The sequence below is a fragment of the Eleutherodactylus coqui genome, chromosome 1 (assembly GCF_035609145.1).
Source record: "Eleutherodactylus coqui strain aEleCoq1 chromosome 1, aEleCoq1.hap1, whole genome shotgun sequence".
Lineage (NCBI taxonomy): Eukaryota > Metazoa > Chordata > Amphibia > Anura > Eleutherodactylidae > Eleutherodactylus > Eleutherodactylus coqui.
Window position 1 is genome coordinate 9762101 of NC_089837.1, and position 18787 is coordinate 9780887.

Below are 18787 nucleotides of genomic sequence, written 5' to 3' on the forward strand. Positions count from 1 at the left end.
CAGAGGATGGTTTCGATCCATCGACCTCTGGGTTATGGGCCCAGCACGCTCCCGCTGCGCCACTCTGCTGCTGCTTAAACCTCTCTTACGAGAAGCCACATTACCGTCTGACTGTTGTCAAGCCACTAACGAAGCAGAAGAGTTGGCTTTAGTCACACTAGGGGTGAGAGTTGCATTTTCACGATTGAGAAGTGGTGTGAATTCTATGGCGTTGGTGGTATAGTGGTGAGCATAGCTGCCTTCCAAGCAGTTGACCCGGGTTTGATTCCCAGCCAACGCATTGTTACTCTTGTTTTGAAGTATTCTTGTTAACACTCTCTCCAGAGGCCAATGGTTGTGCGGTCAGGCTCAAAAAGAGTGCGCCCAGGAGGTATGCAGCTGCAAAGTCTGTGCGAGAGAGCCTCCGAGTTGAAGCATGCAAGGTTGTCGGACACTCAAAAGCATCCTTCGAGCCGGAATCGAACCAGCGACCTAAGGATTGCTAATTAGCTACTACAGTCCTCCGCTCTACCAGCTGAGCTATCGAAGGTTTAGCCAGATATGCGTGCAGCTGCTTCCTAGGTTTTTGTGTCAGTGCCAACTAAAAAGAAGTTGGCCCTTCATTTGAAGGTAGTGCCAAGTGGAAGTTTTGGAGGATGCGGGCATCGATCCCGCTACCTCTCGCATGCTAAGCGAGCGCTCTACCATTTGAGCTAATCCCCCTCTACTGTTGCTGGTTTCTGGCACTCGGGTCACACCGCAGTCATGTTATCATGCCTAAACCAAGTTTTGACCATGGGAGAAGAAAGGTTTCTTTTTTTTTTTTTTTTTTTTTTTTTTTTAAAGTGTGGATTTTTTGGTGCCTTGAAATATAAAGGACAGTGGAGTTTGCTGGGCTTTGGGTGGCCTGAAAGAACGAGACAGTGAATTTTTGGGGTACCTTTTTCCTGGGAGCATGAAAAATACAAAACTCTGCGCCTAGCAGAGGATGGTTTCGATCCATCGACCTCTGGGTTATGGGCCCAGCACGCTCCCGCTGCGCCACTCTGCTGCTGCTTAAACCTCTCTTACGAGAAGCCACATTACCGTCTGACTGTTGTCAAGCCACTAACGAAGCAGAAGAGTTGGCTTTAGTCACACTAGGGGTGAGAGTTGCATTTTCGCGATTGAGAAGTGGTGTGAATTCTATGGCGTTGGTGGTATAGTGGTGAGCATAGCTGCCTTCCAAGCAGTTGACCCGGGTTCGATTCCCGGCCAACGCATTGTTTCTCTTGTTTTGAAGTATTCTTGTTAACACTCTCTCCAGAGGCCAATGGTTGTGCGGTCAGGCTCAAAAAGAGTGCGCCCAGGAGGTATGCAGCTGCAAAGTCTGTGCGAGAGAGCCTCCGAGTTGAAGCATGCAAGGTTGTCGGACACTCAAAAGCATCCTTCGAGCCGGAATCGAACCAGCGACCTAAGGATTGCTAATTAGCTACTACAGTCCTCCGCTCTACCAGCTGAGCTATCGAAGGTTTAGCCAGATATGCGTGCAGCTGCTTCCTAGGTTTTTGTGTCAGTGCCAACTAAAAAGAAGTTGGCCCTTCATTTGAAGGTAGTGCCAAGTGGAAGTTTTGGAGGATGCGGGCATCGATCCCGCTACCTCTCGCATGCTAAGCGAGCGCTCTACCATTTGAGCTAATCCCCCTCTACTGTTGCTGGTTTCTGGCACTCGGGTCACACCGCAGTCATGTTATCATGCCTAAACCAAGTTTTGACCATGGGAGAAGAAAGGTTTCTTTTTTTTTTTTTTTTTTTTTTTTTTTTTAAAGTGTGGATTTTTTGGTGCCTTGAAATATAAAGGACAGTGGAGTTTGCTGGGCTTTGGGTGGCCTGAAAGAACGAGACAGTGAATTTTTGGGGTACCTTTTTCCTGGGAGCATGAAAAATACAAAACTCTGCGCCTAGCAGAGGATGGTTTCGATCCATCGACCTCTGGGTTATGGGCCCAGCACGCTCCCGCTGCGCCACTCTGCTGCTGCTTAAACCTCTCTTACGAGAAGCCACATTACCGTCTGACTGTTGTCAAGCCACTAACGAAGCAGAAGAGTTGGCTTTAGTCACACTAGGGGTGAGAGTTGCATTTTCACGATTGAGAAGTGGTGTGAATTCTATGGCGTTGGTGGTATAGTGGTGAGCATAGCTGCCTTCCAAGCAGTTGACCCGGGTTCGATTCCCGGCCAACGCATTGTTACTCTTGTTTTGAAGTATTCTTGTTAACACTCTCTCCAGAGGCCAATGGTTGTGCGGTCAGGCTCAAAAAGAGTGCGCCCAGGAGGTATGCAGCTGCAAAGTCTGTGCGAGAGAGCCTCCGAGTTGAAGCATGCAAGGTTGTCGGACACTCAAAAGCATCCTTCGAGCCGGAATCGAACCAGCGACCTAAGGATTGCTAATTAGCTACTACAGTCCTCCGCTCTACCAGCTGAGCTATCGAAGGTTTAGCCAGATATGCGTGCAGCTGCTTCCTAGGTTTTTGTGTCAGTGCCAACTAAAAAGAAGTTGGCCCTTCATTTGAAGGTAGTGCCAAGTGGAAGTTTTGGAGGATGCGGGCATCGATCCCGCTACCTCTCGCATGCTAAGCGAGCGCTCTACCATTTGAGCTAATCCCCCTCTACTGTTGCTGGTTTCTGGCACTCGGGTCACACCGCAGTCATGTTATCATGCCTAAACCAAGTTTTGACCATGGGAGAAGAAAGGTTTCTTTTTTTTTTTTTTTTTTTTTTTTTTTTAAAGTGTGGATTTTTTGGTGCCTTGAAATATAAAGGACAGTGGAGTTTGCTGGGCTTTGGGTGGCCTGAAAGAACGAGACAGTGAATTTTTGGGGTACCTTTTTCCTGGGAGCATGAAAAATACAAAACTCTGCGCCTAGCAGAGGATGGTTTCGATCCATCGACCTCTGGGTTATGGGCCCAGCACGCTCCCGCTGCGCCACTCTGCTGCTGCTTAAACCTCTCTTACGAGAAGCCACATTACCGTCTGACTGTTGTCAAGCCACTAACGAAGCAGAAGAGTTGGCTTTAGTCACACTAGGGGTGAGAGTTGCATTTTCGCGATTGAGAAGTGGTGTGAATTCTATGGCGTTGGTGGTATAGTGGTGAGCATAGCTGCCTTCCAAGCAGTTGACCCGGGTTCGATTCCCGGCCACCGCATTGTTTCTCTTGTTTTGAAGTATTCTTGTTAACACTCTCTCCAGAGGCCAATGGTTGTGCGGTCAGGCTCAAAAAGAGTGCGCCCAGGAGGTATGCAGCTGCAAAGTCTGTGCGAGAGAGCCTCCGAGTTGAAGCATGCAAGGTTGTCGGACACTCAAAAGCATCCTTCGAGCCGGAATCGAACCAGCGACCTAAGGATTGCTAATTAGCTACTACAGTCCTCCGCTCTACCAGCTGAGCTATCGAAGGTTTAGCCAGATATGCGTGCAGCTGCTTCCTAGGTTTTTGTGTCAGTGCCAACTAAAAAGAAGTTGGCCCTTCATTTGAAGGTAGTGCCAAGTGGAAGTTTTGGAGGATGCGGGCATCGATCCCGCTACCTCTCGCATGCTAAGCGAGCGCTCTACCATTTGAGCTAATCCCCCTCTACTGTTGCTGGTTTCTGGCACTCGGGTCACACCGCAGTCATGTTATCATGCCTAAACCAAGTTTTGACCATGGGAGAAGAAAGGTTTCTTTTTTTTTTTTTTTTTTTTTTTTTTTTAAAGTGTGGATTTTTTGGTGCCTTGAAATATAAAGGACAGTGGAGTTTGCTGGGCTTTGGGTGGCCTGAAAGAACGAGACAGTGAATTTTTGGGGTACCTTTTTCCTGGGAGCATGAAAAATACAAAACTCTGCGCCTAGCAGAGGATGGTTTCGATCCATCGACCTCTGGGTTATGGGCCCAGCACGCTCCCGCTGCGCCACTCTGCTGCTGCTTAAACCTCTCTTACGAGAAGCCACATTACCGTCTGACTGTTGTCAAGCCACTAACGAAGCAGAAGAGTTGGCTTTAGTCACACTAGGGGTGAGAGTTGCATTTTCGCGATTGAGAAGTGGTGTGAATTCTATGGCGTTGGTGGTATAGTGGTGAGCATAGCTGCCTTCCAAGCAGTTGACCCGGGTTCGATTCCCGGCCAACGCATTGTTTCTCTTGTTTTGAAGTATTCTTGTTAACACTCTCTCCAGAGGCCAATGGTTGTGCGGTCAGGCTCAAAAAGAGTGCGCCCAGGAGGTATGCAGCTGCAAAGTCTGTGCGAGAGAGCCTCCGAGTTGAAGCATGCAAGGTTGTCGGACACTCAAAAGCATCCTTCGAGCCGGAATCGAACCAGCGACCTAAGGATTGCTAATTAGCTACTACAGTCCTCCGCTCTACCAGCTGAGCTATCGAAGGTTTAGCCAGATATGCGTGCAGCTGCTTCCTAGGTTTTTGTGTCAGTGCCAACTAAAAAGAAGTTGGCCCTTCATTTGAAGGTAGTGCCAAGTGGAAGTTTTGGAGGATGCGGGCATCGATCCCGCTACCTCTCGCATGCTAAGCGAGCGCTCTACCATTTGAGCTAATCCCCCTCTACTGTTGCTGGTTTCTGGCACTCGGGTCACACCGCAGTCATGTTATCATGCCTAAACCAAGTTTTGACCATGGGAGAAGAAAGGTTTCTTTTTTTTTTTTTTTTTTTTTTTTTTTAAAGTGTGGATTTTTTGGTGCCTTGAAATATAAAGGACAGTGGAGTTTGCTGGGCTTTGGGTGGCCTGAAAGAACGAGACAGTGAATTTTTGGGGTACCTTTTTCCTGGGAGCATGAAAAATACAAAACTCTGCGCCTAGCAGAGGATGGTTTCGATCCATCGACCTCTGGGTTATGGGCCCAGCACGCTCCCGCTGCGCCACTCTGCTGCTGCTTAAACCTCTCTTACGAGAAGCCACATTACCGTCTGACTGTTGTCAAGCCACTAACGAAGCAGAAGAGTTGGCTTTAGTCACACTAGGGGTGAGAGTTGCATTTTCGCGATTGAGAAGTGGTGTGAATTCTATGGCGTTGGTGGTATAGTGGTGAGCATAGCTGCCTTCCAAGCAGTTGACCCGGGTTCGATTCCCGGCCAACGCATTGTTTCTCTTGTTTTGAAGTATTCTTGTTAACACTCTCTCCAGAGGCCAATGGTTGTGCGGTCAGGCTCAAAAAGAGTGCGCCCAGGAGGTATGCAGCTGCAAAGTCTGTGCGAGAGAGCCTCCGAGTTGAAGCATGCAAGGTTGTCGGACACTCAAAAGCATCCTTCGAGCCGGAATCGAACCAGCGACCTAAGGATTGCTAATTAGCTACTACAGTCCTCCGCTCTACCAGCTGAGCTATCGAAGGTTTAGCCAGATATGCGTGCAGCTGCTTCCTAGGTTTTTGTGTCAGTGCCAACTAAAAAGAAGTTGGCCCTTCATTTGAAGGTAGTGCCAAGTGGAAGTTTTGGAGGATGCGGGCATCGATCCCGCTACCTCTCGCATGCTAAGCGAGCGCTCTACCATTTGAGCTAATCCCCCTCTACTGTTGCTGGTTTCTGGCACTCGGGTCACACCGCAGTCATGTTATCATGCCTAAACCAAGTTTTGACCATGGGAGAAGAAAGGTTTCTTTTTTTTTTTTTTTTTTTTTTTTTTTTAAAGTGTGGATTTTTTGGTGCCTTGAAATATAAAGGACAGTGGAGTTTGCTGGGCTTTGGGTGGCCTGAAAGAACGAGACAGTGAATTTTTGGGGTACCTTTTTCCTGGGAGCATGAAAAATACAAAACTCTGCGCCTAGCAGAGGATGGTTTCGATCCATCGACCTCTGGGTTATGGGCCCAGCACGCTCCCGCTGCGCCACTCTGCTGCTGCTTAAACCTCTCTTACGAGAAGCCACATTACCGTCTGACTGTTGTCAAGCCACTAACGAAGCAGAAGAGTTGGCTTTAGTCACACTAGGGGTGAGAGTTGCATTTTCGCGATTGAGAAGTGGTGTGAATTCTATGGCGTTGGTGGTATAGTGGTGAGCATAGCTGCCTTCCAAGCAGTTGACCCGGGTTCGATTCCCGGCCAATGCATTGTTTCTCTTGTTTTGAAGTATTCTTGTTAACACTCTCTCCAGAGGCCAATGGTTGTGCGGTCAGGCTCAAAAAGAGTGCGCCCAGGAGGTATGCAGCTGCAAAGTCTGTGCGAGAGAGCCTCCGAGTTGAAGCATGCAAGGTTGTCGGACACTCAAAAGCATCCTTCGAGCCGGAATCGAACCAGCGACCTAAGGATTGCTAATTAGCTACTACAGTCCTCCGCTCTACCAGCTGAGCTATCGAAGGTTTAGCCAGATATGCGTGCAGCTGCTTCCTAGGTTTTTGTGTCAGTGCCAACTAAAAAGAAGTTGGCCCTTCATTTGAAGGTAGTGCCAAGTGGAAGTTTTGGAGGATGCGGGCATCGATCCCGCTACCTCTCGCATGCTAAGCGAGCGCTCTACCATTTGAGCTAATCCCCCTCTACTGTTGCTGGTTTCTGGCACTCGGGTCACACCGCAGTCATGTTATCATGCCTAAACCAAGTTTTGACCATGGGAGAAGAAAGGTTTCTTTTTTTATTTATTTATTTTTTTTTTTTAAAGTGTGGATTTTTTGGTGCCTTGAAATATAAAGGACAGTGGAGTTTGCTGGGCTTTGGGTGGCCTGAAAGAACGAGACAGTGAATTTTTGGGGTACCTTTTTCCTGGGAGCATGAAAAATACAAAACTCTGCGCCTAGCAGAGGATGGTTTCGATCCATCGACCTCTGGGTTATGGGCCCAGCACGCTCCCGCTGCGCCACTCTGCTGCTGCTTAAACCTCTCTTACGAGAAGCCACATTACCGTCTGACTGTTGTCAAGCCACTAACGAAGCAGAAGAGTTGGCTTTAGTCACACTAGGGGTGAGAGTTGCATTTTCACGATTGAGAAGTGGTGTGAATTCTATGGCGTTGGTGGTATAGTGGTGAGCATAGCTGCCTTCCAAGCAGTTGACCCGGGTTCGATTCCCGGCCAACGCATTGTTTCTCTTGTTTTGAAGTATTCTTGTTAACACTCTCTCCAGAGGCCAATGGTTGTGCGGTCAGGCTCAAAAAGAGTGCGCCCAGGAGGTATGCAGCTGCAAAGTCTGTGCGAGAGAGCCTCCGAGTTGAAGCATGCAAGGTTGTCGGACACTCAAAAGCATCCTTCGAGCCGGAATCGAACCAGCGACCTAAGGATTGCTAATTAGCTACTACAGTCCTCCGCTCTACCAGCTGAGCTATCGAAGGTTTAGCCAGATATGCGTGCAGCTGCTTCCTAGGTTTTTGTGTCAGTGCCAACTAAAAAGAAGTTGGCCCTTCATTTGAAGGTAGTGCCAAGTGGAAGTTTTGGAGGATGCGGGCATCGATCCCGCTACCTCTCGCATGCTAAGCGAGCGCTCTACCATTTGAGCTAATCCCCCTCTACTGTTGCTGGTTTCTGGCACTCGGGTCACACCGCAGTCATGTTATCATGCCTAAACCAAGTTTTGACCATGGGAGAAGAAAGGTTTCTTTTTTTTTTTTTTTTTTTTTTTTTTTAAAGTGTGGATTTTTTGGTGCCTTGAAATATAAAGGACAGTGGAGTTTGCTGGGCTTTGGGTGGCCTGAAAGAACGAGACAGTGAATTTTTGGGGTACCTTTTTCCTGGGAGCATGAAAAATACAAAACTCTGCGCCTAGCAGAGGATGGTTTCGATCCATCGACCTCTGGGTTATGGGCCCAGCACGCTCCCGCTGCGCCACTCTGCTGCTGCTTAAACCTCTCTTACGAGAAGCCACATTACCGTCTGACTGTTGTCAAGCCACTAACGAAGCAGAAGAGTTGGCTTTAGTCACACTAGGGGTGAGAGTTGCATTTTCGCGATTGAGAAGTGGTGTGAATTCTATGGCGTTGGTGGTATAGTGGTGAGCATAGCTGCCTTCCAAGCAGTTGACCCGGGTTCGATTCCCGGCCAACGCATTGTTACTCTTGTTTTGAAGTATTCTTGTTAACACTCTCTCCAGAGGCCAATGGTTGTGCGGTCAGGCTCAAAAAGAGTGCGCCCAGGAGGTATGCAGCTGCAAAGTCTGTGCGAGAGAGCCTCCGAGTTGAAGCATGCAAGGTTGTCGGACACTCAAAAGCATCCTTCGAGCCGGAATCGAACCAGCGACCTAAGGATTGCTAATTAGCTACTACAGTCCTCCGCTCTACCAGCTGAGCTATCGAATGTTTAGCCAGATATGCGTGCAGCTGCTTCCTAGGTTTTTGTGTCAGTGCCAACTAAAAAGAAGTTGGCCCTTCATTTGAAGGTAGTGCCAAGTGGAAGTTTTGGAGGATGCGGGCATCGATCCCGCTACCTCTCGCATGCTAAGCGAGCGCTCTACCATTTGAGCTAATCCCCCTCTACTGTTGCTGGTTTCTGGCACTCGGGTCACACCGCAGTCATGTTATCATGCCTAAACCAAGTTTTGACCATGGGAGAAGAAAGGTTTCTTTTTTTTTTTTTTTTTTTTTTTTTTTAAAGTGTGGATTTTTTGGTGCCTTGAAATATAAAGGACAGTGGAGTTTGCTGGGCTTTGGGTGGCCTGAAAGAACGAGACAGTGAATTTTTGGGGTACCTTTTTCCTGGGAGCATGAAAAATACAAAACTCTGCGCCTAGCAGAGGATGGTTTCGATCCATCGACCTCTGGGTTATGGGCCCAGCACGCTCCCGCTGCGCCACTCTGCTGCTGCTTAAACCTCTCTTACGAGAAGCCACATTACCGTCTGACTGTTGTCAAGCCACTAACGAAGCAGAAGAGTTGGCTTTAGTCACACTAGGGGTGAGAGTTGCATTTTCGCGATTGAGAAGTGGTGTGAATTCTATGGCGTTGGTGGTATAGTGGTGAGCATAGCTGCCTTCCAAGCAGTTGACCCGGGTTCGATTCCCGGCCAACGCATTGTTTCTCTTGTTTTGAAGTATTCTTGTTAACACTCTCTCCAGAGGCCAATGGTTGTGCGGTCAGGCTCAAAAAGAGTGCGCCCAGGAGGTATGCAGCTGCAAAGTCTGTGCGAGAGAGCCTCCGAGTTGAAGCATGCAAGGTTGTCGGACACTCAAAAGCATCCTTCGAGCCGGAATCGAACCAGCGACCTAAGGATTGCTAATTAGCTACTACAGTCCTCCGCTCTACCAGCTGAGCTATCGAAGGTTTAGCCAGATATGCGTGCAGCTGCTTCCTAGGTTTTTGTGTCAGTGCCAACTAAAAAGAAGTTGGCCCTTCATTTGAAGGTAGTGCCAAGTGGAAGTTTTGGAGGATGCGGGCATCGATCCCGCTACCTCTCGCATGCTAAGCGAGCGCTCTACCATTTGAGCTAATCCCCCTCTTCTGTTGCTGGTTTCTGGCACTCGGGTCACACCGCAGTCATGTTATCATGCCTAAACCAAGTTTTGACCATGGGAGAAGAAAGGTTTCTTTTTTTATTTTTTTTTTTTTTTTAAAGTGTGGATTTTTTGGTGCCTTGAAATATAAAGGACAGTGGAGTTTGCTGGGCTTTGGGTGGCCTGAAAGAACGAGACAGTGAATTTTTGGGGTACCTTTTTCCTGGGAGCATGAAAAATACAAAACTCTGCGCCTAGCAGAGGATGGTTTCGATCCATCGACCTCTGGGTTATGGGCCCAGCACGCTCCCGCTGCGCCACTCTGCTGCTGCTTAAACCTCTCTTACGAGAAGCCACATTACCGTCTGACTGTTGTCAAGCCACTAACGAAGCAGAAGAGTTGGCTTTAGTCACACTAGGGGTGAGAGTTGCATTTTCACGATTGAGAAGTGGTGTGAATTCTATGGCGTTGGTGGTATAGTGGTGAGCATAGCTGCCTTCCAAGCAGTTGACCCGGGTTCGATTCCCGGCCAACGCATTGTTTCTCTTGTTTTGAAGTATTCTTGTTAACACTCTCTCCAGAGGCCAATGGTTGTGCGGTCAGGCTCAAAAAGAGTGCGCCCAGGAGGTATGCAGCTGCAAAGTCTGTGCGAGAGAGCCTCCGAGTTGAAGCATGCAAGGTTGTCGGACACTCAAAAGCATCCTTCGAGCCGGAATCGAACCAGCGACCTAAGGATTGCTAATTAGCTACTACAGTCCTCCGCTCTACCAGCTGAGCTATCGAAGGTTTAGCCAGATATGCGTGCAGCTGCTTCCTAGGTTTTTGTGTCAGTGCCAACTAAAAAGAAGTTGGCCCTTCATTTGAAGGTAGTGCCAAGTGGAAGTTTTGGAGGATGCGGGCATCGATCCCGCTACCTCTCGCATGCTAAGCGAGCGCTCTACCATTTGAGCTAATCCCCCTCTACTGTTGCTGGTTTCTGGCACTCGGGTCACACCGCAGTCATGTTATCATGCCTAAACCAAGTTTTGACCATGGGAGAAGAAAGGTTTCTTTTTTTTTTTTTTTTTTTTTTTTTTTTAAAGTGTGGATTTTTTGGTGCCTTGAAATATAAAGGACAGTGGAGTTTGCTGGGCTTTGGGTGGCCTGAAAGAACGAGACAGTGAATTTTTGGGGTACCTTTTTCCTGGGAGCATGAAAAATACAAAACTCTGCGCCTAGCAGAGGATGGTTTCGATCCATCGACCTCTGGGTTATGGGCCCAGCACGCTCCCGCTGCGCCACTCTGCTGCTGCTTAAACCTCTCTTACGAGAAGCCACATTACCGTCTGACTGTTGTCAAGCCACTAACGAAGCAGAAGAGTTGGCTTTAGTCACACTAGGGGTGAGAGTTGCATTTTCGCGATTGAGAAGTGGTGTGAATTCTATGGCGTTGGTGGTATAGTGGTGAGCATAGCTGCCTTCCAAGCAGTTGACCCGGGTTCGATTCCCGGCCAACGCATTGTTTCTCTTGTTTTGAAGTATTCTTGTTAACACTCTCTCCAGAGGCCAATGGTTGTGCGGTCAGGCTCAAAAAGAGTGCGCCCAGGAGGTATGCAGCTGCAAAGTCTGTGCGAGAGAGCCTCCGAGTTGAAGCATGCAAGGTTGTCGGACACTCAAAAGCATCCTTCGAGCCGGAATCGAACCAGCGACCTAAGGATTGCTAATTAGCTACTACAGTCCTCCGCTCTACCAGCTGAGCTATCGAAGGTTTAGCCAGATATGCGTGCAGCTGCTTCCTAGGTTTTTGTGTCAGTGCCAACTAAAAAGAAGTTGGCCCTTCATTTGAAGGTAGTGCCAAGTGGAAGTTTTGGAGGATGCGGGCATCGATCCCGCTACCTCTCGCATGCTAAGCGAGCGCTCTACCATTTGAGCTAATCCCCCTCTACTGTTGCTGGTTTCTGGCACTCGGGTCACACCGCAGTCATGTTATCATGCCTAAACCAAGTTTTGACCATGGGAGAAGAAAGGTTTCTTTTTTTTTTTTTTTTTTTTTTTTTTTAAAGTGTGGATTTTTTGGTGCCTTGAAATATAAAGGACAGTGGAGTTTGCTGGGCTTTGGGTGGCCTGAAAGAACGAGACAGTGAATTTTTGGGGTACCTTTTTCCTGGGAGCATGAAAAATACAAAACTCTGCGCCTAGCAGAGGATGGTTTCGATCCATCGACCTCTGGGTTATGGGCCCAGCACGCTCCCGCTGCGCCACTCTGCTGCTGCTTAAACCTCTCTTACGAGAAGCCACATTACCGTCTGACTGTTGTCAAGCCACTAACGAAGCAGAAGAGTTGGCTTTAGTCACACTAGGGGTGAGAGTTGCATTTTCACGATTGAGAAGTGGTGTGAATTCTATGGCGTTGGTGGTATAGTGGTGAGCATAGCTGCCTTCCAAGCAGTTGACCCGGGTTCGATTCCCGGCCAACGCATTGTTTCTCTTGTTTTGAAGTATTCTTGTTAACACTCTCTCCAGAGGCCAATGGTTGTGCGGTCAGGCTCAAAAAGAGTGCGCCCAGGAGGTATGCAGCTGCAAAGTCTGTGCGAGAGAGCCTCCGAGTTGAAGCATGCAAGGTTGTCGGACACTCAAAAGCATCCTTCGAGCCGGAATCGAACCAGCGACCTAAGGATTGCTAATTAGCTACTACAGTCCTCCGCTCTACCAGCTGAGCTATCGAAGGTTTAGCCAGATATGCGTGCAGCTGCTTCCTAGGTTTTTGTGTCAGTGCCAACTAAAAAGAAGTTGGCCCTTCATTTGAAGGTAGTGCCAAGTGGAAGTTTTGGAGGATGCGGGCATCGATCCCGCTACCTCTCGCATGCTAAGCGAGCGCTCTACCATTTGAGCTAATCCCCCTCTACTGTTGCTGGTTTCTGGCACTCGGGTCACACCGCAGTCATGTTATCATGCCTAAACCAAGTTTTGACCATGGGAGAAGAAAGGTTTCTTTTTTTTTTTTTTTTTTTTTTTTTTTTAAAGTGTGGATTTTTTGGTGCCTTGAAATATAAAGGACAGTGGAGTTTGCTGGGCTTTGGGTGGCCTGAAAGAACGAGACAGTGAATTTTTGGGGTACCTTTTTCCTGGGAGCATGAAAAATACAAAACTCTGCGCCTAGCAGAGGATGGTTTCGATCCATCGACCTCTGGGTTATGGGCCCAGCACGCTCCCGCTGCGCCACTCTGCTGCTGCTTAAACCTCTCTTACGAGAAGCCACATTACCGTCTGACTGTTGTCAAGCCACTAACGAAGCAGAAGAGTTGGCTTTAGTCACACTAGGGGTGAGAGTTGCATTTTCGCGATTGAGAAGTGGTGTGAATTCTATGGCGTTGGTGGTATAGTGGTGAGCATAGCTGCCTTCCAAGCAGTTGACCCGGGTTCGATTCCCGGCCAACGCATTGTTACTCTTGTTTTGAAGTATTCTTGTTAACACTCTCTCCAGAGGCCAATGGTTGTGCGGTCAGGCTCAAAAAGAGTGCGCCCAGGAGGTATGCAGCTGCAAAGTCTGTGCGAGAGAGCCTCCGAGTTGAAGCATGCAAGGTTGTCGGACACTCAAAAGCATCCTTCGAGCCGGAATCGAACCAGCGACCTAAGGATTGCTAATTAGCTACTACAGTCCTCCGCTCTACCAGCTGAGCTATCGAATGTTTAGCCAGATATGCGTGCAGCTGCTTCCTAGGTTTTTGTGTCAGTGCCAACTAAAAAGAAGTTGGCCCTTCATTTGAAGGTAGTGCCAAGTGGAAGTTTTGGAGGATGCGGGCATCGATCCCGCTACCTCTCGCATGCTAAGCGAGCGCTCTACCATTTGAGCTAATCCCCCTCTACTGTTGCTGGTTTCTGGCACTCGGGTCACACCGCAGTCATGTTATCATGCCTAAACCAAGTTTTGACCATGGGAGAAGAAAGGTTTCTTTTTTTTTTTTTTTTTTTTTTTTTTTAAAGTGTGGATTTTTTGGTGCCTTGAAATATAAAGGACAGTGGAGTTTGCTGGGCTTTGGGTGGCCTGAAAGAACGAGACAGTGAATTTTTGGGGTACCTTTTTCCTGGGAGCATGAAAAATACAAAACTCTGCGCCTAGCAGAGGATGGTTTCGATCCATCGACCTCTGGGTTATGGGCCCAGCACGCTCCCGCTGCGCCACTCTGCTGCTGCTTAAACCTCTCTTACGAGAAGCCACATTACCGTCTGACTGTTGTCAAGCCACTAACGAAGCAGAAGAGTTGGCTTTAGTCACACTAGGGGTGAGAGTTGCATTTTCGCGATTGAGAAGTGGTGTGAATTCTATGGCGTTGGTGGTATAGTGGTGAGCATAGCTGCCTTCCAAGCAGTTGACCCGGGTTCGATTCCCGGCCAACGCATTGTTTCTCTTGTTTTGAAGTATTCTTGTTAACACTCTCTCCAGAGGCCAATGGTTGTGCGGTCAGGCTCAAAAAGAGTGCGCCCAGGAGGTATGCAGCTGCAAAGTCTGTGCGAGAGAGCCTCCGAGTTGAAGCATGCAAGGTTGTCGGACACTCAAAAGCATCCTTCGAGCCGGAATCGAACCAGCGACCTAAGGATTGCTAATTAGCTACTACAGTCCTCCGCTCTACCAGCTGAGCTATCGAAGGTTTAGCCAGATATGCGTGCAGCTGCTTCCTAGGTTTTTGTGTCAGTGCCAACTAAAAAGAAGTTGGCCCTTCATTTGAAGGTAGTGCCAAGTGGAAGTTTTGGAGGATGCGGGCATCGATCCCGCTACCTCTCGCATGCTAAGCGAGCGCTCTACCATTTGAGCTAATCCCCCTCTTCTGTTGCTGGTTTCTGGCACTCGGGTCACACCGCAGTCATGTTATCATGCCTAAACCAAGTTTTGACCATGGGAGAAGAAAGGTTTCTTTTTTTATTTTTTTTTTTTTTTTAAAGTGTGGATTTTTTGGTGCCTTGAAATATAAAGGACAGTGGAGTTTGCTGGGCTTTGGGTGGCCTGAAAGAACGAGACAGTGAATTTTTGGGGTACCTTTTTCCTGGGAGCATGAAAAATACAAAACTCTGCGCCTAGCAGAGGATGGTTTCGATCCATCGACCTCTGGGTTATGGGCCCAGCACGCTCCCGCTGCGCCACTCTGCTGCTGCTTAAACCTCTCTTACGAGAAGCCACATTACCGTCTGACTGTTGTCAAGCCACTAACGAAGCAGAAGAGTTGGCTTTAGTCACACTAGGGGTGAGAGTTGCATTTTCACGATTGAGAAGTGGTGTGAATTCTATGGCGTTGGTGGTATAGTGGTGAGCATAGCTGCCTTCCAAGCAGTTGACCCGGGTTCGATTCCCGGCCAACGCATTGTTTCTCTTGTTTTGAAGTATTCTTGTTAACACTCTCTCCAGAGGCCAATGGTTGTGCGGTCAGGCTCAAAAAGAGTGCGCCCAGGAGGTATGCAGCTGCAAAGTCTGTGCGAGAGAGCCTCCGAGTTGAAGCATGCAAGGTTGTCGGACACTCAAAAGCATCCTTCGAGCCGGAATCGAACCAGCGACCTAAGGATTGCTAATTAGCTACTACAGTCCTCCGCTCTACCAGCTGAGCTATCGAAGGTTTAGCCAGATATGCGTGCAGCTGCTTCCTAGGTTTTTGTGTCAGTGCCAACTAAAAAGAAGTTGGCCCTTCATTTGAAGGTAGTGCCAAGTGGAAGTTTTGGAGGATGCGGGCATCGATCCCGCTACCTCTCGCATGCTAAGCGAGCGCTCTACCATTTGAGCTAATCCCCCTCTACTGTTGCTGGTTTCTGGCACTCGGGTCACACCGCAGTCATGTTATCATGCCTAAACCAAGTTTTGACCATGGGAGAAGAAAGGTTTCTTTTTTTTTTTTTTTTTTTTTTTTTTTTAAAGTGTGGATTTTTTGGTGCCTTGAAATATAAAGGACAGTGGAGTTTGCTGGGCTTTGGGTGGCCTGAAAGAACGAGACAGTGAATTTTTGGGGTACCTTTTTCCTGGGAGCATGAAAAATACAAAACTCTGCGCCTAGCAGAGGATGGTTTCGATCCATCGACCTCTGGGTTATGGGCCCAGCACGCTCCCGCTGCGCCACTCTGCTGCTGCTTAAACCTCTCTTACGAGAAGCCACATTACCGTCTGACTGTTGTCAAGCCACTAACGAAGCAGAAGAGTTGGCTTTAGTCACACTAGGGGTGAGAGTTGCATTTTCGCGATTGAGAAGTGGTGTGAATTCTATGGCGTTGGTGGTATAGTGGTGAGCATAGCTGCCTTCCAAGCAGTTGACCCGGGTTCGATTCCCGGCCAACGCATTGTTTCTCTTGTTTTGAAGTATTCTTGTTAACACTCTCTCCAGAGGCCAATGGTTGTGCGGTCAGGCTCAAAAAGAGTGCGCCCAGGAGGTATGCAGCTGCAAAGTCTGTGCGAGAGAGCCTCCGAGTTGAAGCATGCAAGGTTGTCGGACACTCAAAAGCATCCTTCGAGCCGGAATCGAACCAGCGACCTAAGGATTGCTAATTAGCTACTACAGTCCTCCGCTCTACCAGCTGAGCTATCGAAGGTTTAGCCAGATATGCGTGCAGCTGCTTCCTAGGTTTTTGTGTCAGTGCCAACTAAAAAGAAGTTGGCCCTTCATTTGAAGGTAGTGCCAAGTGGAAGTTTTGGAGGATGCGGGCATCGATCCCGCTACCTCTCGCATGCTAAGCGAGCGCTCTACCATTTGAGCTAATCCCCCTCTACTGTTGCTGGTTTCTGGCACTCGGGTCACACCGCAGTCATGTTATCATGCCTAAACCAAGTTTTGACCATGGGAGAAGAAAGGTTTCTTTTTTTTTTTTTTTTTTTTTTTTTTTAAAGTGTGGATTTTTTGGTGCCTTGAAATATAAAGGACAGTGGAGTTTGCTGGGCTTTGGGTGGCCTGAAAGAACGAGACAGTGAATTTTTGGGGTACCTTTTTCCTGGGAGCATGAAAAATACAAAACTCTGCGCCTAGCAGAGGATGGTTTCGATCCATCGACCTCTGGGTTATGGGCCCAGCACGCTCCCGCTGCGCCACTCTGCTGCTGCTTAAACCTCTCTTACGAGAAGCCACATTACCGTCTGACTGTTGTCAAGCCACTAACGAAGCAGAAGAGTTGGCTTTAGTCACACTAGGGGTGAGAGTTGCATTTTCACGATTGAGAAGTGGTGTGAATTCTATGGCGTTGGTGGTATAGTGGTGAGCATAGCTGCCTTCCAAGCAGTTGACCCGGGTTCGATTCCCGGCCAACGCATTGTTTCTCTTGTTTTGAAGTATTCTTGTTAACACTCTCTCCAGAGGCCAATGGTTGTGCGGTCAGGCTCAAAAAGAGTGCGCCCAGGAGGTATGCAGCTGCAAAGTCTGTGCGAGAGAGCCTCCGAGTTGAAGCATGCAAGGTTGTCGGACACTCAAAAGCATCCTTCGAGCCGGAATCGAACCAGCGACCTAAGGATTGCTAATTAGCTACTACAGTCCTCCGCTCTACCAGCTGAGCTATCGAAGGTTTAGCCAGATATGCGTGCAGCTGCTTCCTAGGTTTTTGTGTCAGTGCCAACTAAAAAGAAGTTGGCCCTTCATTTGAAGGTAGTGCCAAGTGGAAGTTTTGGAGGATGCGGGCATCGATCCCGCTACCTCTCGCATGCTAAGCGAGCGCTCTACCATTTGAGCTAATCCCCCTCTACTGTTGCTGGTTTCTGGCACTCAGGTCACACCGCAGTCATGTTATCATGCCTAAACCAAGTTTTGACCATGGGAGAAGAAAGGTTTCTTTTTTTTTTTTTTTTTTTTTTTTTTTAAAGTGTGGATTTTTTGGTGCCTTGAAATATAAAGGACAGTGGAGTTTGCTGGGCTTTGGGTGGCCTGAAAGAACGAGACAGTGAATTTTTGGGGTACCTTTTTCCTGGGAGCATGAAAAATACAAAACTCTGCGCCTAGCAGAGGATGGTTTCGATCCATCGACCTCTGGGTTATGGGCCCAGCACGCTCCCGCTGCGCCACTCTGCTGCTGCTTAAACCTCTCTTACGAGAAGCCACATTACCGTCTGACTGTTGTCAAGCCACTAACGAAGCAGAAGAGTTGGCTTTAGTCACACTAGGGGTGAGAGTTGCATTTTCACGATTGAGAAGTGGTGTGAATTCTATGGCGTTGGTGGTATAGTGGTGAGCATAGCTGCCTTCCAAGCAGTTGACCCGGGTTCGATTCCCGGCCAACGCATTGTTTCTCTTGTTTTGAAGTATTCTTGTTAACACTCTCTCCAGAGGCCAATGGTTGTGCGGTCAGGCTCAAAAAGAGTGCGCCCAGGAGGTATGCAGCTGCAAAGTCTGTGCGAGAGAGCCTCCGAGTTGAAGCATGCAAGGTTGTCGGACACTCAAAAGCATCCTTCGAGCCGGAATCGAACCAGCGACCTAAGGATTGCTAATTAGCTACTACAGTCCTCCGCTCTACCAGCTGAGCTATCGAAGGTTTAGCCAGATATGCGTGCAGCTGCTTCCTAGGTTTTTGTGTCAGTGCCAACTAAAAAGAAGTTGGCCCTTCATTTGAAGGTAGTGCCAAGTGGAAGTTTTGGAGGATGCGGGCATCGATCCCGCTACTTCTCGCATGCTAAGCGAGCGCTCTACCATTTGAGCTAATCCCCCTCTACTGTTGCTGGTTTCTGGCACTCGGGTCACACTGCAGTCATGTTATCATGCCTAAACCAAGTTTTGACCATGGGAGAAGAAAGGTTTCTTTTTTTTTTTTTTTTTTTTTTTTTTAAAGTGTGGATTTTTTGGTGCCTTGAAATATAAAGGACAGTGGAGTTTGCTGGGCTTTGGGTGGCCTGAAAGAACGAGACAGTGAATTTTTGGGGTACCTTTTTCCTGGGAGCATGAAAAATACAAAACTCTGCGCCTAGCAGAGGATGGTTTCGATCCATCGACCTCTGGGTTATGGGCCCAGCACGCTCCCGCTGCGCCACTCTGCTGCTGCTTAAACCTCTCTTACGAGAAGCCACATTACCGTCTGACTGTTGTCAAGCCACTAACGAAGCAGAAGAGTTGGCTTTAGTCACACTAGGGGTGAGAGTTGCATTTTCACGATTGAGAAGTGGTGTGAATTCTATGGCGTTGGTGGTATAGTGGTGAGCATAGCTGCCTTCCAAGCAGTTGACCCGGGTTCGATTCCCGGCCAACGCATTGTTTCTCTTGTTTTGAAGTATTCTTGTTAACACTCTCTCCAGAGGCCAATGGTTGTGCGGTCAGGCTCAAAAAGAGTGCGCCCAGGAGGTATGCAGCTGCAAAGTCTGTGCGAGAGAGCCTCCGAGTTGAAGCATGCAAGGTTGTCGGACACTCAAAAGCATCCTTCGAGCCGGAATCGAACCAGCGACCTAAGGATTGCTAATTAGCTACTACAGTCCTCCGCTCTACCAGCTGAGCTATCGAAGGTTTAGCCAGATATGC

At 48.4% G+C, this 18787-nt stretch overlaps 36 non-coding genes across 36 annotated transcripts; all 36 read right to left on the minus strand.

The window, feature by feature from the left end:
* Positions 1-443: 443 nt before the first annotated feature.
* On the minus strand, positions 444-529 carry TRNAY-GUA (transfer RNA tyrosine (anticodon GUA)). Its single transcript is given in 2 exon segments — positions 444-479; positions 493-529. It is a non-coding gene; the product is annotated as a tRNA-Tyr (tRNA).
* A 100-nt stretch (positions 530-629) lies between these two features.
* TRNAA-AGC (transfer RNA alanine (anticodon AGC)) lies at positions 630-702 on the minus strand. Its single transcript has one exon. It is a non-coding gene; the product is annotated as a tRNA-Ala (tRNA).
* Positions 703-1404: 702 nt separating this feature from the next.
* TRNAY-GUA (transfer RNA tyrosine (anticodon GUA)) lies at positions 1405-1490 on the minus strand. The gene is given in 2 exon segments: positions 1405-1440; positions 1454-1490. It is a non-coding gene; the product is annotated as a tRNA-Tyr (tRNA).
* A 100-nt stretch (positions 1491-1590) lies between these two features.
* TRNAA-AGC (transfer RNA alanine (anticodon AGC)) lies at positions 1591-1663 on the minus strand. The gene has a single exon. It is a non-coding gene; the product is annotated as a tRNA-Ala (tRNA).
* Positions 1664-2366: 703 nt separating this feature from the next.
* On the minus strand, positions 2367-2452 carry TRNAY-GUA (transfer RNA tyrosine (anticodon GUA)). Its single transcript is given in 2 exon segments — positions 2367-2402; positions 2416-2452. It is a non-coding gene; the product is annotated as a tRNA-Tyr (tRNA).
* A 100-nt stretch (positions 2453-2552) lies between these two features.
* TRNAA-AGC (transfer RNA alanine (anticodon AGC)) lies at positions 2553-2625 on the minus strand. The gene has a single exon. It is a non-coding gene; the product is annotated as a tRNA-Ala (tRNA).
* Positions 2626-3327: 702 nt separating this feature from the next.
* TRNAY-GUA (transfer RNA tyrosine (anticodon GUA)) lies at positions 3328-3413 on the minus strand. The gene is given in 2 exon segments: positions 3328-3363; positions 3377-3413. It is a non-coding gene; the product is annotated as a tRNA-Tyr (tRNA).
* A 100-nt stretch (positions 3414-3513) lies between these two features.
* TRNAA-AGC (transfer RNA alanine (anticodon AGC)) lies at positions 3514-3586 on the minus strand. Its single transcript has one exon. It is a non-coding gene; the product is annotated as a tRNA-Ala (tRNA).
* Positions 3587-4288: 702 nt separating this feature from the next.
* Positions 4289-4374, minus strand: TRNAY-GUA (transfer RNA tyrosine (anticodon GUA)). The gene is given in 2 exon segments: positions 4289-4324; positions 4338-4374. It is a non-coding gene; the product is annotated as a tRNA-Tyr (tRNA).
* Positions 4375-4474: 100 nt separating this feature from the next.
* TRNAA-AGC (transfer RNA alanine (anticodon AGC)) lies at positions 4475-4547 on the minus strand. The gene has a single exon. It is a non-coding gene; the product is annotated as a tRNA-Ala (tRNA).
* Positions 4548-5248: 701 nt separating this feature from the next.
* Positions 5249-5334, minus strand: TRNAY-GUA (transfer RNA tyrosine (anticodon GUA)). The gene is given in 2 exon segments: positions 5249-5284; positions 5298-5334. It is a non-coding gene; the product is annotated as a tRNA-Tyr (tRNA).
* A 100-nt stretch (positions 5335-5434) lies between these two features.
* TRNAA-AGC (transfer RNA alanine (anticodon AGC)) lies at positions 5435-5507 on the minus strand. Its single transcript has one exon. It is a non-coding gene; the product is annotated as a tRNA-Ala (tRNA).
* Positions 5508-6209: 702 nt separating this feature from the next.
* On the minus strand, positions 6210-6295 carry TRNAY-GUA (transfer RNA tyrosine (anticodon GUA)). The gene is given in 2 exon segments: positions 6210-6245; positions 6259-6295. It is a non-coding gene; the product is annotated as a tRNA-Tyr (tRNA).
* Positions 6296-6395: 100 nt separating this feature from the next.
* TRNAA-AGC (transfer RNA alanine (anticodon AGC)) lies at positions 6396-6468 on the minus strand. The gene has a single exon. It is a non-coding gene; the product is annotated as a tRNA-Ala (tRNA).
* A 702-nt stretch (positions 6469-7170) lies between these two features.
* On the minus strand, positions 7171-7256 carry TRNAY-GUA (transfer RNA tyrosine (anticodon GUA)). Its single transcript is given in 2 exon segments — positions 7171-7206; positions 7220-7256. It is a non-coding gene; the product is annotated as a tRNA-Tyr (tRNA).
* A 100-nt stretch (positions 7257-7356) lies between these two features.
* TRNAA-AGC (transfer RNA alanine (anticodon AGC)) lies at positions 7357-7429 on the minus strand. The gene has a single exon. It is a non-coding gene; the product is annotated as a tRNA-Ala (tRNA).
* Positions 7430-8316: 887 nt separating this feature from the next.
* Positions 8317-8389, minus strand: TRNAA-AGC (transfer RNA alanine (anticodon AGC)). The gene has a single exon. It is a non-coding gene; the product is annotated as a tRNA-Ala (tRNA).
* Positions 8390-9090: 701 nt separating this feature from the next.
* TRNAY-GUA (transfer RNA tyrosine (anticodon GUA)) lies at positions 9091-9176 on the minus strand. The gene is given in 2 exon segments: positions 9091-9126; positions 9140-9176. It is a non-coding gene; the product is annotated as a tRNA-Tyr (tRNA).
* Positions 9177-9276: 100 nt separating this feature from the next.
* On the minus strand, positions 9277-9349 carry TRNAA-AGC (transfer RNA alanine (anticodon AGC)). The gene has a single exon. It is a non-coding gene; the product is annotated as a tRNA-Ala (tRNA).
* A 698-nt stretch (positions 9350-10047) lies between these two features.
* TRNAY-GUA (transfer RNA tyrosine (anticodon GUA)) lies at positions 10048-10133 on the minus strand. Its single transcript is given in 2 exon segments — positions 10048-10083; positions 10097-10133. It is a non-coding gene; the product is annotated as a tRNA-Tyr (tRNA).
* A 100-nt stretch (positions 10134-10233) lies between these two features.
* TRNAA-AGC (transfer RNA alanine (anticodon AGC)) lies at positions 10234-10306 on the minus strand. The gene has a single exon. It is a non-coding gene; the product is annotated as a tRNA-Ala (tRNA).
* Positions 10307-11008: 702 nt separating this feature from the next.
* TRNAY-GUA (transfer RNA tyrosine (anticodon GUA)) lies at positions 11009-11094 on the minus strand. The gene is given in 2 exon segments: positions 11009-11044; positions 11058-11094. It is a non-coding gene; the product is annotated as a tRNA-Tyr (tRNA).
* A 100-nt stretch (positions 11095-11194) lies between these two features.
* Positions 11195-11267, minus strand: TRNAA-AGC (transfer RNA alanine (anticodon AGC)). Its single transcript has one exon. It is a non-coding gene; the product is annotated as a tRNA-Ala (tRNA).
* A 701-nt stretch (positions 11268-11968) lies between these two features.
* Positions 11969-12054, minus strand: TRNAY-GUA (transfer RNA tyrosine (anticodon GUA)). Its single transcript is given in 2 exon segments — positions 11969-12004; positions 12018-12054. It is a non-coding gene; the product is annotated as a tRNA-Tyr (tRNA).
* Positions 12055-12154: 100 nt separating this feature from the next.
* Positions 12155-12227, minus strand: TRNAA-AGC (transfer RNA alanine (anticodon AGC)). The gene has a single exon. It is a non-coding gene; the product is annotated as a tRNA-Ala (tRNA).
* An 888-nt stretch (positions 12228-13115) lies between these two features.
* TRNAA-AGC (transfer RNA alanine (anticodon AGC)) lies at positions 13116-13188 on the minus strand. The gene has a single exon. It is a non-coding gene; the product is annotated as a tRNA-Ala (tRNA).
* Positions 13189-13889: 701 nt separating this feature from the next.
* TRNAY-GUA (transfer RNA tyrosine (anticodon GUA)) lies at positions 13890-13975 on the minus strand. Its single transcript is given in 2 exon segments — positions 13890-13925; positions 13939-13975. It is a non-coding gene; the product is annotated as a tRNA-Tyr (tRNA).
* Positions 13976-14075: 100 nt separating this feature from the next.
* On the minus strand, positions 14076-14148 carry TRNAA-AGC (transfer RNA alanine (anticodon AGC)). Its single transcript has one exon. It is a non-coding gene; the product is annotated as a tRNA-Ala (tRNA).
* A 698-nt stretch (positions 14149-14846) lies between these two features.
* Positions 14847-14932, minus strand: TRNAY-GUA (transfer RNA tyrosine (anticodon GUA)). The gene is given in 2 exon segments: positions 14847-14882; positions 14896-14932. It is a non-coding gene; the product is annotated as a tRNA-Tyr (tRNA).
* A 100-nt stretch (positions 14933-15032) lies between these two features.
* On the minus strand, positions 15033-15105 carry TRNAA-AGC (transfer RNA alanine (anticodon AGC)). Its single transcript has one exon. It is a non-coding gene; the product is annotated as a tRNA-Ala (tRNA).
* Positions 15106-15807: 702 nt separating this feature from the next.
* Positions 15808-15893, minus strand: TRNAY-GUA (transfer RNA tyrosine (anticodon GUA)). Its single transcript is given in 2 exon segments — positions 15808-15843; positions 15857-15893. It is a non-coding gene; the product is annotated as a tRNA-Tyr (tRNA).
* Positions 15894-15993: 100 nt separating this feature from the next.
* TRNAA-AGC (transfer RNA alanine (anticodon AGC)) lies at positions 15994-16066 on the minus strand. Its single transcript has one exon. It is a non-coding gene; the product is annotated as a tRNA-Ala (tRNA).
* A 701-nt stretch (positions 16067-16767) lies between these two features.
* On the minus strand, positions 16768-16853 carry TRNAY-GUA (transfer RNA tyrosine (anticodon GUA)). Its single transcript is given in 2 exon segments — positions 16768-16803; positions 16817-16853. It is a non-coding gene; the product is annotated as a tRNA-Tyr (tRNA).
* A 100-nt stretch (positions 16854-16953) lies between these two features.
* TRNAA-AGC (transfer RNA alanine (anticodon AGC)) lies at positions 16954-17026 on the minus strand. The gene has a single exon. It is a non-coding gene; the product is annotated as a tRNA-Ala (tRNA).
* Positions 17027-17727: 701 nt separating this feature from the next.
* Positions 17728-17813, minus strand: TRNAY-GUA (transfer RNA tyrosine (anticodon GUA)). The gene is given in 2 exon segments: positions 17728-17763; positions 17777-17813. It is a non-coding gene; the product is annotated as a tRNA-Tyr (tRNA).
* An 873-nt stretch (positions 17814-18686) lies between these two features.
* TRNAY-GUA (transfer RNA tyrosine (anticodon GUA)) lies at positions 18687-18772 on the minus strand. Its single transcript is given in 2 exon segments — positions 18687-18722; positions 18736-18772. It is a non-coding gene; the product is annotated as a tRNA-Tyr (tRNA).
* Between the last annotated feature and the right edge of the window lie 15 nt (positions 18773-18787).